At 40.5% G+C, this 18,698-nt stretch overlaps 1 long non-coding RNA gene across 5 annotated transcripts in view; it reads right to left on the bottom strand.

Moving 5' to 3' along the window:
• Positions 1-7,100: 7,100 nt before the first annotated feature.
• The window catches only part of LOC126262673 (uncharacterized), a 172,755-nt gene continuing 161,157 nt past the window's right edge, over positions 7,101-18,698 (bottom strand). For all 5 annotated transcript variants that reach the window (XR_007546750.1, XR_007546752.1, XR_007546751.1 and 2 more), the window contains one exon: positions 7,101-7,281. This is a non-coding gene — a long non-coding RNA (uncharacterized LOC126262673). The remainder of the gene's footprint in view (positions 7,282-18,698) is intronic.

Below are 18,698 nucleotides of genomic sequence, written 5' to 3'. Positions count from 1 at the left end.
AGTTTATCGGTACCTTAGCTTACAAACTGCTTTAAACTAACTAACGCTAAGGACAACACACACACACACACACCCATACCCGAGGGAGGACTCGAACCTCCGGCGGGAGGGGCCGCGCAGTTCGTGACATGGCGCCTGGAACCGCGCTGCCACTCCACGCGACTCACCGTGGAGAACATTCTGGATAATTCAAGCGAATGATTCAGCCACCCAGATAGCGCGACATGAATCCCATCGAACATTTAGGGGACATAATCGAGAAGTCAGTTCGTAGACAAATCCTGCACCGGCAACTCTTCGGCAATTATGGACGGCTATAGAGGCAGCATGGTTCAGTATTTCTACAGTGGACTTCCAACGACTAGTTGAGTCCATGCTATATATATATAGCTTTACTACGCATGGCAAAAGGAGGTCCGAAACGATATGAATTCTGTCACCTCAGTGAGTTCTTTATATGTTGCTAATCGCATGTACAAGCTTCATGTTTCAGGTGATAAATGTAGGTGGGAACTTAACTTTTGGTGATCTGACGATTTTGCGCCAACTGTGCACTATCACATGCACATTGCACACTGTTAGAACCTACAGTTGGATATTGTCTGTAACACGAAGTCTGATTAAATTTGTTGCGCACTTCGGCATATTTCACAGCACTGTGCTACGTTGTAAGAGACAACCTTCACTCAACTTATCGCTCTCCTGCATAGATTACTACGCTTGGTTTCATCAGTACGGAAAAATATAACAGCGTGCTTATTCCGACTAAATGGGAAGTTTTCTTTGAATCTGCCATTAGCTTCAAATTAAACGACAGAATTTTTACACCCACTGTAGCCTTTTTGATATGTCCCGACTGAGAACAATTATATTCTCTCTTGAAATTACTTTATTGGAAGTGTCACACTTCACGGCACAGTGATACAACAATGAGAACCTGTCGGCACAACCGCTGTAGGCGGCCCGTACTGCTAGCTAGTTCCACACTCTTGCAGATCGCAAGAGAGAAGGCCACCTTATCGGCCATTGCAAGTGTCAGGTCGCGAAAACAGCCTCCAGGGTGTGTTACTTTGACAGACAATGCCACGTTCATTAAGTGGAGGCATTTTTAAAATCCGCGCGAGGTAGGACCATACTTCACAGCCTCCTTCAATTTCTCAGTAGGTAATTTTACCAACAGCTGATTTACCTTGAATCATTTTTCATCATGTTACGAGGTAATGACCAGAATCACCATGTTTTTTACACCGAGTAACCATACGTGGTCTAGCTCAGATCTACTCGTGCTTAATATATCCATATCCTGTGATTTTGGAAGAGCATGTATTCTATCGTAGGTCCTCAATTTCTAATAATAAGACTTCCTATTCTCTCGTAGCTCCTACACGTAATACAATAATCTGCTAACACCGTGGGTATTGCACAACTATCGACTACACTATATTTCACTTTGCTCTCTTCATCTCATAGGTATTACAACATGTACATTACATTTACTGCAATTATTTTAATGATTTACGAAAAAATAAATAATATCAACAACACAAAAAACTGGTTGATAATATGAAATATGTTTTGTAGCTTAACGAAAACTGTAGCATATGCACACGTCTCATTAGTAAGTGCCACGCGGTTAGAGGCGCCATGTCACGGATTGCGCGGCCCCTCACGTCGGAGGTTCGAGTCATCAATCGGGCACGGGTGTGTGTGTGTTGTTCAGGACATAAGTTAGTTTAAGTAGTGTGTACGTCTAGGGACCGATGACCTCAGCATTTTGGTCAATTAGACATTCACATAAACATTATAAAGCGACAACATAAAGTGACAAAGGTATATGTGTCACGTCGTTATAATGCAATATTACAAAGGAAAAAAATACGTGCGTCACACCAGTGTAATAGAACACTACAAATGGTAAAGTGCTACTCGGTATCAGCAATAGGATCACACTTCGCATTTTGACCATCTTCGCACAAGCACACACACACACACACACATACAAGCATATGCTTACTTACCTGCAATAAAGCCAGTTTATTAAATCAAATCATGAAACAGACACCAATGAAATAAAATCTGCTTGTAAGCTGGGTTCTTGACACTAAGATCAATGTATAGAATTATTCTGCGCCTCAGGTAACATACTTAATTACGTATGCTTTTTGCATTGAAGTGCAGCGCACCAGGATCAGCTATTCTTAACAGAAAGGTATTTTAGTAGGCAGCGAAAATTTTAGCGTAAACCTTAATCTACAGTGTATCGGGAAGTGAGGTTTCAGAATCTCTATGAACATTAATTTATAGCTTGATACGAATATTCACGATTTCTTTAGCCAACTCACAAAAATTCACTTTTTGTACACACGCTGCAGAAGACTTTAATACACTGAGCCGTGGTTCATCTCAGTTCCACACTATTCATCGCACTAATTTGAGATAAAGGTGCAGAATATTATAGGCTATAGGCGCTTTCTTTAGTAAGTCTACCACATTTCACACAATGTTAAGAACTTCTCTGTAGTAAGTTGTATGCGGATAATGAATTTTTAAACTGAAAAATGGAAGATTCTTCTAAATGCGGCATCCTCTAAAAGGAGAATACAGAAGACCATTCTAAAGTGCTAGTCAGTTATCTGGGCAGCCTGATGATTAATGGGTATTGTGCTCAGTAGTGCCGCTACCATTTTATGGGCAAATCAATGAGAATATTTTGTAAAATTGCAGTAGCAACTGGTAGTTTCGGAAGGGTGTTGTCATTTCGGTTAAAGCAAAAGAAGTATTGAATTACTGCAAGATGGGCCAAACTTGCTTGGTAAAACATACCAGTGCAGCAATGATATAAAGTTCATCAGTACAAGCAAGAGGTTTCTTCACCAAAGAGTCTGATAGGAGTTGTTGACAATGTTACTAGAAGTGGCGCATTGGCATAAAAAATGTGATTCCATCCAGTATAAATAGCCGTTATTTAGGTAGCAGTTTCACTCCCCCCCAGCAGGACGTGAGGCCTACGCCAGACAAGAGGACTGCACTGAGCCTCCAGCCACGAATCACCAGGAGAGTATCAGCTTCCTGCTTCCTTCTGGATTAGTGCAAGGTGCAGCAGACCATCCCAGGCTCACATCATTAGGAGGTCAGACTCCTGGCCAGAGGTCAGCAGGTCATATCCCCAGCATGGCTGTCATCTTCCGCCGATGCGGTGTGCATGCCACATTGCCGCATGCCAACACTCGCAGTGATGCGTTCATTCGTCACAGAGTTGACTGCCATAGGAAGATTCTCGACCATGTTCATACGCCGCTGACGCAAGGGATTAGTGAGATGATTCACACAACGGGTTTGTGTGCCACATGCTGAGCATAGTTGTCAGCAAAACCGGGCACACGTTTTGCAGCCAGTTGGTTGGATGCTGGTTGCCACCTCCATGAAGTGGGAATGTGGATACTACCCCGCAATGACGGAGCACATATGTATGTGCAAAATAAACTGTTAATTACTTTCAATATAGGGTTAAACGGCCTACCAGTTGCACATAACTGACCGAGGTTTCGACACCTAGTAGGAGTTCCTTCAACAAAGTGAAATATTGCTAAATTGTGAAAGTGCATTGCTACAATGCAATAGTCATAATTTGGACAAATGTAATTTTACGATTTAGCGACATTTACTCTAATGAAGACACCCCTAGTAGGTGTTGAAACCTAAATCGATGTACACACCATTTATGTGCCACCGATTGGCTGTTTAATCATATATTTAAACTAGCATACGCTTGCTGAATAACAGCCATGTTTAAAACTTACTGTTAATATGAGAAAAGAGTCACTCTTGGCCTTCACCAGCCTGCTATTCGGTTGCCAGCCGTCGTCTTACCTCGTAGCATCCAACACACACAGTTTGCTGTACTAGGAAGTGACAATGCACAGTACTTTCATTTCTGCAAAAATTTGTTCAGCGAGTTTATTTTTCAGTATTTGTAGCAGATTATTCAGATGTGAGGTCCTGAATAGACAAGATGGATTACTGACGCGACTACCTAGATCTGAAGGTGATCTAGAGTTATAGGAAGTTATAGAATAAATGAATTTTTGTTTTCACACTAGCTCAGTACTAGACATTGCCCCAGTATGTATTTACTCTGATCTTCTATTAGTCCCCTCTCCCTGTTCTCATCCATTTTCCTATCTCTGTCCATCTCTTCCTTTCCCACCTCTCTCTCCATCTCCTCCTCATCATCTCAACTGTCCGTTTCCTCCTCCTTCTTCATCTGTTCCTCTCCTCCTCCCTCATCTCTCTACTTATCTCTATCTCTTTCCTTCAACTGTCGATCTCTCTCTCCCCAGTCTGTACATTTCCCCCTCCATCTCTCTCCTAATTCTCCCTCGCTGTCTGTCCATCTCCTCCTCCATCCATTTCCTCCTCCTTCTTCATCTGTTCCTCTCCGCCTCCCTCGTCTCTCTACTTATCTCCTCCTCTTTCCTTCAACTGTCGATCTCCCCCTCTCCAGTCTGTACATTTCCCCCCCCCCATTTCTCTCCTAATTCTCCCTCGCTGTCTGTCCATCTCCTCCTCCATCCCTCTCCCTCCACGTTATCACGCTCAACCCAACACGTGACTGGTGGTTTTAACGTACAGAATTTCTTTCCAGATTGTGGCTAATATGTGTATCAAACTTTGTTGAAACGGTTCCATGGTTTTAAGATCAGCATTTTACCCTCGGCTTTGACCACGTACGCACATGTCAAATATACTTCATACATTTTTGACACAAACATATTTTATCTGTACCTTTAGCGTATTTCACCCTGCAGTTTCATCTTCACTCAACTCATTGTTTATGACTTCGTATCTCCTCAACGACGTGCTGCACAGTAATAGAATTTTGCAGGTACATCCCATTGTTTTGTGTTTACTGTATGTGGAATGTGCCGTGAATATAATTAGTAGTCAGGAAGCAATAAATTGGAACATCATGCAAGATGTGGAAGTGTCTCACACCTCTCACTTCTTATGATGTCATATCTCCTGAACTTTATATTCTGGAGTTATACGTTTTCTTAGGTCCAGTCAGAGGCATTCGTTGACACTGGCTGGCAGATTTGTTGCAAATAGAATTAGTAGTAGTAGTAGGGTACATCGGGACTATAAGAATAATTTCACTTACATCAAAGTTTCCCGAAAATTACTAACTAAATTTTCGTTTTCGGTATGTAGTATTACTTCCATCGGTATATCTATCTTATTGATGAATGGTGATCATATACGATTGTCAAATATTTATATTACACTGTTATTCGATTTACACTCCCGATTGGAAAGAAGTGAATTTTATTGGGGCTAGTTGTATAGTGGTTGGGACTAATTGAATAAGGCAAATTGTGGGCAGCTACACAATTAAATTACATGGAAGGTTAGTTGAAAATACACTAATTTCAATTCAACACTCATTACGACTAATAACATAATAATAATTACAATATTAATTTCTCATTAATTTAAAGTAGCCTTTGTGAAATGTTTCTGTTCTCGTAAATCACCTCCAGCATCCACAGAAATACTGGTTACTACCTCTCATACCGACACAGTACTGACGATCCCAGGTGGTTCAATTCTGGTATTGTATCCGTCACATTCATCTTCGTCAGCAAAATGTGATCATTTCTCCTTGCAGAATCTATATTTTCATTACATCATCTCATCTTCAGAATCATTTAGGGGCAAAAGATCGTCGACACTGAATTTGATTCTGTGTCTAAAATTTTTCTTTTAATTCTGTTAGCTGTCTTCTTAAATAGGTCAACAATAGTTCTCTTAAAGGTACCGGCACTTCTTTTCACTTCACCATTTGGTTCAGAAGCTTTCCTTTTGCTGCTTTCTGCATCAGTAGGCTACACTACTTCTTTTCTCTCACTATGGCAATGTTCTATGAAGATGTTGTGTGACGAGCATTAGGTAACGTTCTCGAGGTTTCTCTTTCAGGCTCTTTCTGTAGATAAGAAAGGATATCCCGAGTTGAGTCTTCTGGGGTAGATGTTAACGAATTACCGATTGCTACAACTTTTTCTTTGGTTCTTTCCGTGTTTACTCTTAGGGCTTCAGTAGGACCAAACCGACAATCCCCAATCGCATCTTGGTTGAATGGGTAGAACCTCGCACAGGAATATCCTCTTACAGCTAATAGGGATGACGCAGTTGACATTCGTGTTTCTCTTAATATCCCACTGCAATCAACTTTACCTATTTTGGTCTTTGGAACATTTTGCTGGCATTTTGCTACCATCTGAAAGTAATGTGTGTTGAAGGACTTGAAAACACAACTTCCCAAGGGCTGTAGCACATGGGTAGTGTATTGCGGTAAGCAGATCATGTCGATGTCATTCTCCTAGCAGAATTCCAGTGTTTATGGTGAAGAATGTGTCAGATGCCCTTCCAAAATAAGAAGTACTTTTCCTGGAACTCTATTTTCTGGAAAATGTTTGAGCCTTTCAGAAATATTTCCTCATTTATCCATCCACTTTCACTCGTACATGAAATGGACTCACTGGGCAAGTAAACTGTCAGCTCCGACCTGTGTCTCTGGTCCCTGAAGGTAGGAATTAGTGGTAAATACGCACCTGCTTCGTTGTAACAAGCAACAACCGTAACGTTCTCACCTCTTTCAGCGATGGTTAAAGAAAGCACCTCTTTTGTTTCTTTCACTGCAATGACTTTCGTTCGTCTTTTGTTAAGTGGAAAGCGTTGGTTTGTCATGCAGGGAGAGATTTGTAAGAAATGCATTTAATATGTCGAAATGCTGTTTACAGTCTCTCCACATAATGCGGCTGTTCTTGCTTTCGAGAGACCCTTTGGTTTTCTGAACAAAGTATTTTCTCTTTTACAGAATGTAACACACCAGTCCTTTCCAGCTATGTCTTTCCAGGGGTGATTGATGTTGTTCCTGTCATCTAGTTTGAAGGCTGCAATTCGCACATCTTTCTGTGTCAGTCCAAATCCCCTTTACTCATATGTATTATTCTCTTGGAAAGAGAGGTGTCCAAATCCTTAGAATATATAGTTAAATGTCCAACACGGTTACTACATGCATTTGTTTGGTGAAAGGTTACTAATATTCATAATGTTATATTTTTCCTTCTGATAACGTTGGTACATATTCGTAAATGGTATTCCATAAGTTCTATTGGCTTCTAATAGCGGTGACACTTTCATCGCTGCTTCAACTGCCATCTTCATTGACCCCTTCCGCCGTTCCATTTTGCCTCATTTCCTTCTATAGATCCTTAAAATCTGAAAAAGATAAAGCAATAATTGCAGTAGTATTACAAAACAGAACATATATTTTAAAAACGCTGTATCTAATATTCTAACAGTTTTCCACTACTTATTCATAAAGCCCCGTTCTTAAATTATTTGTTTAGCCTCAAAGCACATTTAGACGCTGTTGTGAAATAGTTACCAAATGCACTAACAAATGTGTTGCTAATAAAGTTAGTGGTAAAGAAGTATTACATTGAAACGTCATGTATGATGGACAGTTTTCAACACATCTCAGTATTTAACGTCATAGTCCCAACTAAGCGTCGTACAATGATATACTATTTTAGATACATTCAGCTGCAGGTATGGATACTGTCTGGGAAAAGTATGGCAAATAGAGTAAGATGTTGTATATGTTGCACGTAATAGCACCTTAAGAATATTACCATCTAACATAACATACCAAAGCGGCAGTTCCGTATAATGCTTAAATAAGTAAAGATTTATCGCAGACACATGGACATATGTTGACTTAAAATAATGTTGTATGAAGTGTACAGCTAATGTAAGTTTACTAATTTCTCGTATTATACCTTTTATAGACTCTTACATAGACAGAATTGGTTTTCTTTCACAGCAGCTGTGATTGTAACACACGTAAGTCACTGTTAGATGCGACATAGGTGTGTCATGATTGTCCTATGTACTTATCGTAATAAACGACACACAGCTTAATAATAGTAAGATACTTTTATAATCTGACGATACTGATTTTATATGTCACTTACAATGACGCTGTGAATTCTTTTGTGTGAGTACGTGACGCGCCATTACGTATGTGTTGTTGTTAACCTTAACAGCAGTTGACAGATTCTAGACCGTTTAAACATGTATTGCTACTTATATATTATTTTATTCGGTATATAGAAACGTGATGATCGGCGGACCACTGAAATCACTTTTGCAAGTAAAGAATTTTACAGGCGCTCAGGGCTGTAATATGATATTTTCCAAGTATGTATTTTACGAAATTATGAGCATCATAACCTGTGTGGTGAAATCAGTGATATCCCGTTAGATATGAACTAATTGTGACCATTGTCAATTATCACTAAAGGCTACGTCTCCTAAAAATTTAAACTAAGTTTCTGTGTCATACTGCATCCCGAAAACACAAGGATTCCTCACGTCCGATCACTGAAATAAGTTCCACGGCAACAGAAGTTCTTAAAAGACTGGCTATAAAATCTTTTAAGTGGCCACATGTCAGACACAGTCAGTGGGGGCGATGTTGCAGGGACTGACGACAGCTTTGATGACGTCGTTGTTTTTGGCATAAACCAAGCGAGTGTCATCCGAAACTGCGCTCGTGAAACGTGGCTAACTGGAGGAGTTTGCCCACAAGTTTTAGAGCCTCTCTGAGAGCCATATTCGGCAGACATTGTATCCTTCCGATATGAGAATAGTCTTTGTCCATACAGTCGCCGGGAACTGAAGCAGCGCATGTAGGGCGCACTTGCAGAAGAGTGGCCGATCTTTGGCAGTAGTAGAAAGAGATCTTTCAGTCTTCATAGTGATTTTCAGTGCTGGTGCTGTGGTGTCACCGCCAGACACCACACTTGCTAGGTGGTAGCTTAAATCGGCCGCGGTCCATTAGTACATGTCGGAGCCGCGTGTCGCCACTGTCAGGATCGCAGACCGAGCGCCACCACAAGGCAGATCTCGAGAGACTGACTAGCACTCGCCCCAGTTGTACGGACGACATTGCTAGCGACTACACGTACGAAGCCTTTCTCTCATTTGCCGAAAGACCGTTAGAATAGCCTTCAGCTAAGTCCATGGCTACGACCTAGCAAGGCGCCATTTGTACCATTGCATGTATCTCAAGATAGTCTCACTTGTCTCATCAAGATTGCTGTATACCAAACGACGAGATAAAAGTTAAGTGTTCTAGTAGCTACGTTCTTTTCTTTATCACATTCATCACGTATCCTGTTCCAGACTTCGCGCCAGTCGGCGTGTGTGTACGTGTGCCCTTTCGGCTACCCGTCTCTGTGGACTGGCTGCCTTGTCAGTCCACTACAGGTGCAATGGTGCCACGTTAGCTGCCCGTCTGACGTGACATCAAGATAGCGAGCTGTTGCACCATGTGAGATAAATGCTCATGTCCTTTAGTTTCAACCGCCCGAAAGTGTCATAGCTTCTAATTCTACATTCACATCTACTATCAGCAAGCAGAGGTTAATTTTGGTACCACGTTCGTTTTCCCCTCCTTCCTGGCGCACAGAAACAATGACTGTCGGTAAAACTTGATATGGAGGTTTTCTTATCGTTATCATTTCGCGAGACGTATGTGGGAGGAGGTAACATGTTGCCCGCCTCGTCTCTGGAAGTGCGCTCTCTAAATTTCCACAGTAAGTCTCTCTGTGATACAGAACGTCGCTCACGTAGTGCCTCCACTGGGGCCTATTGAGCACCTCTATGACGCTCTCGTGTACAGTAAACGAACAAGTGACGAGCGTCGCTCTTCCTTGTTTATTTTCTATCTTTTAGACACGGTGGGCCATAAGGCAGTTGCAGTGCACTAATACTAAATGAATGGAAATAAAAATTTACTATCAACATAGAAATACAATAGTATCTTAATGAACCTACGAAAGATGTTCAAAGTCTTTTCCATGCTGTTTTAATCAAAAATTGCCTTTCTTCAATGCCGATTTACAAATTTTGTCGCAAATGTTTCTGGACTCTGATTGTATTCGCTTCTTTAAATGCTCAACAACAGTAATTTGACGCAATAAATATCATTTTTCATTATACTCCAGACTGAAAAATCCATGGATGTAAGTAATATCAGGGAATCGTGGAGGCCATTCAATGGTGCCATGCCTGCCAGTTCAGTCATCAAAACTTTCATTTACAAAGTCTCTGACAATACTCCATAATGCTGAGTAGCTTCCTCTTTTTTCCACAACTCGTCCTTACCTGGCTGCAGATGTTCAGAATGTAGACTCTTTTTCCATTCCTAACAATAGCCGCGCGGGGTAGCCGTGCTGTCTGAGGCGTCTTGTCACGGCTCGTGCGACTCCCCCAGTCGGAGGTTCGAGTCCTCCCTCGGGAATGGATGTGTGTGTTGTCCTTAGCGTAAGTTAGTTTAATTAGTGTGTACTTCTAGGGACCGATGACCTCAGCAGTTTGGTCCCATGGCCCTTACCAAAAATTTAAAAAAATTCTAACAATACATCTCGAGGTATACCTGGGTAATTTACAAAACTGACAATACTGTTAAAAAATAATGCCCGATTAACCCACCGCCGACAATCAATGTCCATCCACTCCCGTCAGCAGGGTTTTAGTTTGTGTCTACCGCAAAATAGGGATTTGCGAATCCCAGCAGAAGCAGTTGAGACTGTTCACTCTGCCACTCACCTTAGATCACTTAATCGCTTCAATGCTTTTGTAAAACTAGGGGAACGTCCTCTTATCGAATTGAGTACAAATTGGAGACTTACATACGCCTGTCCGTATCGTTTCCGTTTATGCGTTGAAGGATACTAGTGTTTGTGGTCTCAATTTCAGCTATTTATGAATTCTTCTAGGCCTGTTCTTGCTAATCCATACATCTCGGACCTTTTCATTAGGATTAAATCGATGAATGCACAATAAACTGCGCGACTTTATTGTGGTTGTGTACTGTAGTAACAGACCTCACCCTTACAGTATTGGGAAGCTCCACGGCTGAAGTAATGTCTTCAAATGTTAATTCTGATTTGCGAATACATTATCGAGTTGCAGATTTGGGTTTTGGGAAGCGTCACAACCATCAATGTAATTACGGTCGTGTTTCCACCATGCTCGCAAAACAATTACGTGCTGTTCTGTAGTTAACTTTCTATTCATTTTTTCTCACATAAAAGGGAACAACCTGATTTCAAACTACAAGTGTCAACTGACTTTTAGTCAATATGCACTAGTCCATTTCACAACTGGCTACTCCTACGCTAGGTAAAACGAAGTCTAAGGATTCCTAGGACAATTGGCTTATTGCCTAACCCGTATTAATTATACTTGGTAAGTGTCCCAGCAGATGCACAGTACTTAACAATCGGTCCAACGGGTGATCTGTGAACTAGTTCTTTCGTGGATGTATTGCACTAAAGTTACCCTAACGAAACCCAGTCAGGCATCTGCTTAGCCAACGGTTGTTTTATGTGGCCATTCCACCTTGAGTATTTTACGTCGGTTATTGTTTTCAGTGTTTTGCCAATAATGTGATCGAGCAGTAGTTCCCTTTTCGGTGCGTTGAACGCTAGTGTCCATTGTAGTAGCCAATCGCTGATGGCAAAATCCGAATGTTTTAGATCTTGGACAATGTGGAGGAAACCGCTGTGGCGCCATCTCACAGTACTAACTTGACGCGTATGGCGTCTGTGGTAGATACAAGACGTACAGAGTGTACATGAACTGGCAGAAGAAATTTCCTTGTGGAGGCTAGGTTTGATTTGACCTCGGACCTTACTAGGCTTGTAGGAAATGTCAGACACGATACACTGCTATGATCTAACTAACAGCATTAATCAACAGGTACGTGTCACGTACGACGAATTACATGCTCAGTGCTCCATTTCTGGAAATATATGTACCCGTTTGTTGTTATAGGGACTTGCAAAGAATCATGCGAAATAATGTTTTGTATATAGACTGAAGCGGTGAGTGAAAATAATACCAGGACCGGGAATCGAACCCGGGTTTCATACAAGTGTATGGTTTACCCTGGCACGCCTCCATCGTAGATTCAAAGTCTCACTGACGCTCAACTCTACTTTAGATTCCCCATTTATTCAATCGTTTGGAGCATGGACAGGGAATCGAGACAGGTCTCGTCCGGATGAAGGAGCAAGTGCCGTGCCGAATAAAAAAATTATTCTCTAACAACAGTGAGAAGAACTGGCACTGCTTACAGTCTGCGTAGGCCCTCGAATTACGAGACGAACACAGCAGATTACATTTATGCCATTGAATTCTACGTCATGTCACTAAACCCTGAATCTACGCAGCTTACGGCATGCATTTTATTTACAGATGAGACAAGATTCACACAGCGTGAAACAATACATTATGAAAACTGCTACATTACTCGCCTAACGATAGATGCTGATAATCAAATGCTGATGGTAACAAGACGTCAAGTGCGAGTTAATATTTACCTAAGAGGGAGAACTACAGTACGTCAAGCACATTACCGAAAAATTAGTAGATGCACCTTATCAAAATTTTCTGCGAGAAATATTAATCTAGTAATAGGCAAGAATGACAAAAGATATGTTTTATCCACAACGGGACATTATCCGTCTTTCCATGCCTTGTTCGAGAGTATGTAACACAATGAGGGATTGTGGCTTGAGGAAATGCAGCACTATACCCTCCCAATTAACTGAGCTTGATCCGAAATACAGCCGGCGAAAGAGACGACCAAAGGCAATGGTGTATGCCACACACATGGACAACGTCCCCACGTTACAGAACCCCGTGTCGCTTGCATGTGAACAGATCAAAGGGCAGTCAGCCTGTAAGCAACCATCCATCTCGTTAATTTCATATTACATGTAAATAAATATTCTGAAACGTGCCCGGAATAAATGTTCCCTTTTACAACAGATCCACCTCCAAGGAATTATATTTTAAAGGTGATCACAATTTTTATGGGAACAGAACAATAGAAGGATAGGTATAGCCTACTTCACACGACGTTACAGTTGCAGTCATAAACGAACACTTGAATGAATACTATGATCATTCTACTCTTGATAACCTGATGATCAGGAGTCAAGAATGTGCATGTAACCTGCCTTGTATGAATTCATATAGACTGACTTCCCTTCTGGTATGAAGAACATAAAAATAAAAACAGAAGATTTCTGCTTACTGCTGTTCTTTGTCGAAACGTATATACAAATTGTAGTAATGGCTCAGTACAACGTGAATCTATGCTGAAAGTAGAAAGTTTATCGTGTTACATGTGACAACTCGTCGCAGATTGCAAAGTGTGCATGCTAATATGAAACTGGCACAATTTTTAAATTGTGGAACTTATTAGAAATGACTTTTGTAGGAATTGATTAAGACAATTATCATTATTATTTCAACCACAACGTGGTCACTGTCACAGTAAAGCATAAGATGGTCCCCGCATGAAACGTCTTTTACAAGAGATCACTACAAGACAAAATTTTAATAACATGGATTTCATATGCTTTATAATTGTCTGACTCAGTTTACTCGCCTTTCCACGACCCTTCTATTCGAATGACTCATGTGAATCCGATTCTGTGTCTCGAAAACTGACCAGCTCACTAAATAACGAACATTCCTTGTACATAAATGATTGGACGATGAAATTCCAGTAAATGCTGGCAAATACTATTGAGCCAAGTCACACAATTCAAACAGATACTTTCAGGTATTTGTAGCACGAAATCTGTGAACCCTCAACACAATGTGTACTTAAATTGTCACTCCTCAATAGCAGCTCCTCTGCATCCCGAAACATGACGCAATGACACTCCGGACCTTTTTCGCCTTTAAATTGACAGGTCATTGCGAAATCACTCTGCGTGATCGCCTCACACTGACTCGCGTTGCCGGCCGCTACGGGCGATGTTAACGTTGGGTTATTTGTAAAGTTTATCAATGACACTGATCCTTTCAGTGATCGATTGGTCGGTACAAAAACATCGTCTCAACGTGTCTCCGATTTAGAATACCCAGAAGAAAACCAATTTCTGAAAGTTGTGGTTGTTGCAGACATTTTTCCAAGGTGTGCATGCACGAATTCGTGATTATTTTGGGAGGTGGGCTGGTGACGCGTGAAAATGAAAAATACAAGTAGCAGTATTGAGAACTTCTTGTAGTGTTAATAAACGTATGATTTTCATAGGAAAGAGTGACTCGTATCTCGAAACATGTTTACAAGACAATTTTTTTTTTTACTTTTGACCACTAATATCTCTTATAAGGACTATTTTAAAAATACTTGTAAGTATGCTCCAACAACCTCACCAGTCATATTTAAATAACCTAATCTAAAGTTTTGCCGAAGCATGAGTGTAGCTGAAAAGGCCCGGAAGACCAAGGGTGTCAGGGCTCTTTCCTCTGCTTCAGTATGAACACAATGACTGGTGTGACCCATTTCATTGGGAGTGAATCTGTAGGTCACATTTCAGTGAGAACTCCCAAGTACTTGTAATGTCCTTGATGTCTACAGGGTGAGCTTTTGATACCAGTTACTGTTGTGAGGCCCTAGAGGAGGGTTTGAAGTGTGCTTGATTGCCAGATAAGTAGAGGTACATGGAAAGTCGACCTTCCTTCGTTGTGAAATCAAACAAAATTTCTTGATGGGTAACAGATGGTGAGACCATTGTGTCCGCTTTGTCTCATATCCTGTCTGTAACTGTATGTCCGATATAATAAGCGTAGAGTTTGTTTTTATACCTCCTCAACTTTCCGTTATATATCTATCCTGCCAGCACCGTGTATCAGCGAGTAATAGAACAACTTTCAAGCGTCACTTTTACGGTATTTCATAATACGCTTCACGTGTCGACGGGTTTCTATTTTATGTACATTTACACTTTGTGCTGCTGCCTTTAATCGCCTACAGTTGCGTAGTGGTTACGCCTTACTTGTAAATGCTGTGGAAACATCTTTCTGAAAAGAATCTGTAAACCTGACTTGCCATTCATTGATGGACTCGAAATAACCTACCTGATTAGATATTTCACACTTCCGTTAGTCAGGCCCGTCTAGTTTGAGGAGGAGAGGAATATTGCCTCTACACCTCTCTTTAGCCAGATATCGAAGCGACCAACATCAGGTGAAGAAGGATCACCTCAACCAACCTATCGCTCATTTTGTTAGCTACGGTTGTAGAAAATGCAGAAAGATTGATGGTGTCTCGTTGTGCATCAAATATATTCATTGTCTTTCTGCGGCAGCAATGTTCTCTGATTGCAGCAGTAATGTTTCCCACAGAAAATATTGGTAACCTACATCTGTTGATTAGTCTGGTAACGTGCATGACAAAATGCAAACCTCGGTCTCATGTAAATACTAACCGGAACTTGAATTCTTACTTACATAACCACTTGATAATTAGCACCTGTCCTTACATGATTAATGTGGTAGTTCTTCTAATATATTATCCTACTCTGAATCCTGTCTCATCCATAAATAAAATGCAAGCTGTAAACTGCGTACGTTCAGTGTTGCGTGATCTGTCTTATAATTCAATGGCATAAATATAACCTGCGGTGTTCATTTCGTAGTTTACGCTGTAAGTGATATGAATAAAGCGACTGCTCGTGCGTGCAGATTTGGTCACTAAAGAGCATGGTTTGTGCATTCAGCAGCACCAGTTCTTCGCACCCTTGTCTGAGAATAATTTTTTGTTCAGTACAACATTCGCTCCTTCTTGCGTGGTGAGCGAACTCTAATAGGCCTACCAAGCTTCCTTGGCCATGTCTCAAATGATGTTTATTACACAAAGTATGAACGAATTATTAGAGTGTCAGGCAGACATGAATCAACTCTGAAATTCGAAGGTCTCTATATGAACTGTGCTTTTGTGTGTTGAATCATGGCAATACGAAAAAATGAAAAACAAATATGTAAACTAACAGAGTGAAACAGCAGTTACATGAGTAAAAGAGTATAAGAGTCACAAGCCTTAACTGCAGACACAAATGAACACGTAAAGAGGTAATTGCGTATATGAGCTGAATTGTTAATAGTTGTATATTGGTTGTACATTAAGTTATTTAGGAACATCTTTTTGTACAAGGATGTCTTAGAAATTTTAGAGGATAAAGTTGTTTTATTGTTTTTTTCATTAGTGATTTTATATGGTGAATTTAGCTTGTGAGTGTGGTTACAAATTCAGTAAACATATGATTACACATTCTGATTGATATCTATCTTTATCAGGTCTGTTTGTATTATGGTAGGTAGTTCGTACTTAAGTCAAAATATTATACATTGGTACCATATTCACAGGATACACAAGTATTAAAGTGTAAAACAGACATCAGCTACATTTTAGAACTACAAGTGCTTCATCTGCTATGCTACTCAGTATTGTTTTTACTTTCAAATCTGATCATTTGTTGTTAAAATCGCATGAATGGTGAAATGGTAGTGCTAAAAATAATGATGTTGACTGAATGTTTGTTGTGTTGGTTTTCATCAAGCTTGTAACACTTATCTACAACCATGCAATTTGTTTCAGTGTTGCTTATTTTACATACAGGCAAGCTTGCAATTCATAGGATACACATAATGTACCAAACTATATTTGGTACCTCATGGCAGGTTGAGAATGTGATAAGAAAGAGTGGTCAGTATCCATAAACATGCCTGTCCATGATCAAAATGTAATAAATCACACGATATTTACTGTCTTGTATATCTACCAACACACAGCATACATAAAAATGAAATTCTCCTAACTCTCTGGATATAATATCATTCAGTTTCCCCAGACAAGAAGCACATAGAATGTTCAGTCATCAATAAATATAAGAAGATAATTAAAAACAGCATTTACGTTAATAAATTAAATTGTACAAATTAAGCACTGAAACTATATTTTCTTTATGTAAGCTTCTGAAACTTTCCCCTTAAGACTCATCACCACTCAATAAATATTTATTAAATAATAGATAATAGCATCCAGGGGTAAACACATAATTTTTATATAAATTTCAATCACTGTAATTGATAATATAAACAATTCCCAATTTCTGGAGCTCAGATCAGAATCAGTATAGATGGAAGCTGCTTATGCAGTTCGAAAACAAGATAGCTCAGTGAAACTGAGATCCAATATTTTGGTACCACAAAAATAATACAAACAGGCGATTGATGCACAGTGTGTGGAGTGCACAGTGGTATCATGTTGAAAATAGGCAGTTATCTTCAATGTATCTGATGTCGAGACTGTTGGGAGAACAGAAGAGGCTCTCTCCTGGAATTGCGGAGTATGCAGTAGGAATATTTTCATTGGGGAACAGGAAAGGAAAATCTGTCCACTTCAGGCACAGTTGGAGGAAACAAGGAAGGAACTCATAAGGATCAAGGGAGATAGGGAGGGTGGTTTGGAACTGGCATCTGGTAGGAGGATAGGAAGAAAGAGAACGCAATCTGACAGTTTTATCATCTACTCGAAAAACAGGTATCTACCACTGCCAGAGTAATGTGGAGAAGAGCCTCAGGTAGAACAAGGAGCAGGATATGTGCAGCACACTTCAACTGAGGCCCAGAAGCCTAGGAATGTACAAAGTGTTAGGAAGAAGGAAGTGCTGCAGCTAGGTAGTATACATGGACGAGGTGTAGGCCCTCACTTACAGGAAAGTTTAGGGTTTGCGTACCTGGACACCAGTATCTTCAAGCCAAATGCAGGGCTAAGTCATGTGATAGAGGACCTAGGGCCTTTATGTGAGGACTTTACAAACGAGGACCATATAGTGATAGTGGGTGGGTGGGAAACAGTTTGGACAGGGATGGGGCATATGACATAGGTGGTGACCTGGAGAAGATAGCAGCCTTGACTCATGGCACCAATCTACACTTTGTTGAGCTGTTTCGGCGTCATGATCGGTCACTCCTTGATGGAGCTGTGAGGTGAATCAGTGTGGGGTTAGGGACAGCTCTGATGGCAGCTAACTTTGCTCATGTTTCTCTGGTTCCTGTCGGGACTATCAACAGATGGGATTTCACTAGGCATGGCCTACACCTAAACAGGACTGGGAAGGGAAAATTGGTACAGTTCATTCATGGAAGTGTAGAGGGTGGATCTCGGACCACACATGGTCAAATACCATTTTGTCATAGGTAGGTAAAGTGGGTCTTTTTATGGTAAATCCAGACAACAGGTTTCCCTGCCTAAAGAGTATCTCCAGTAATTTAAAAATATTGAAACAGTTACTCACAAGATATCACATATACCATATGTCACAAAGAAAAACAAACGATTGGAAAGGGTAACATGGGGCATTTCACAGACTTAACAATCCTCCATCAGAACATGCAATCAATAAAAAATAAAATACAACTATTAGAAGTTGAGCTCCAATCTTTGAACTGCATGGTAGTTTGTATTACTGAGCACTGGTGTAGAGACGGAAATCCAAGATGTAATATTATCATTGTATGAAAAGGCAAACTCTTACTGCAGAACTACTTCAAGGGGTGGAGGATCATGCGTTCTTATCAGAAAAGAAACACAGTCCAAATCAAGACATGACCTCAGTACTGTAAGTGAAGAGAAACACTTTGAAATTTCAGCTATTGAATTAACAGTGCTTGATATCACAAACAAATTAATTACTTTGTGTGTGTATAGATCTCCCAGTGGTAGTGTGGACACTTTTTTCAATAAGTTAACAGAAGTT

This window comes from Schistocerca nitens, chromosome 6 (genome assembly GCF_023898315.1).
Source record: "Schistocerca nitens isolate TAMUIC-IGC-003100 chromosome 6, iqSchNite1.1, whole genome shotgun sequence".
Taxonomy (NCBI): Eukaryota; Metazoa; Arthropoda; class Insecta; order Orthoptera; family Acrididae; genus Schistocerca; species Schistocerca nitens.
Note: the sequence above shows the minus strand (reverse complement) of the source record. Positions and strands in the feature narration are given on the sequence as shown.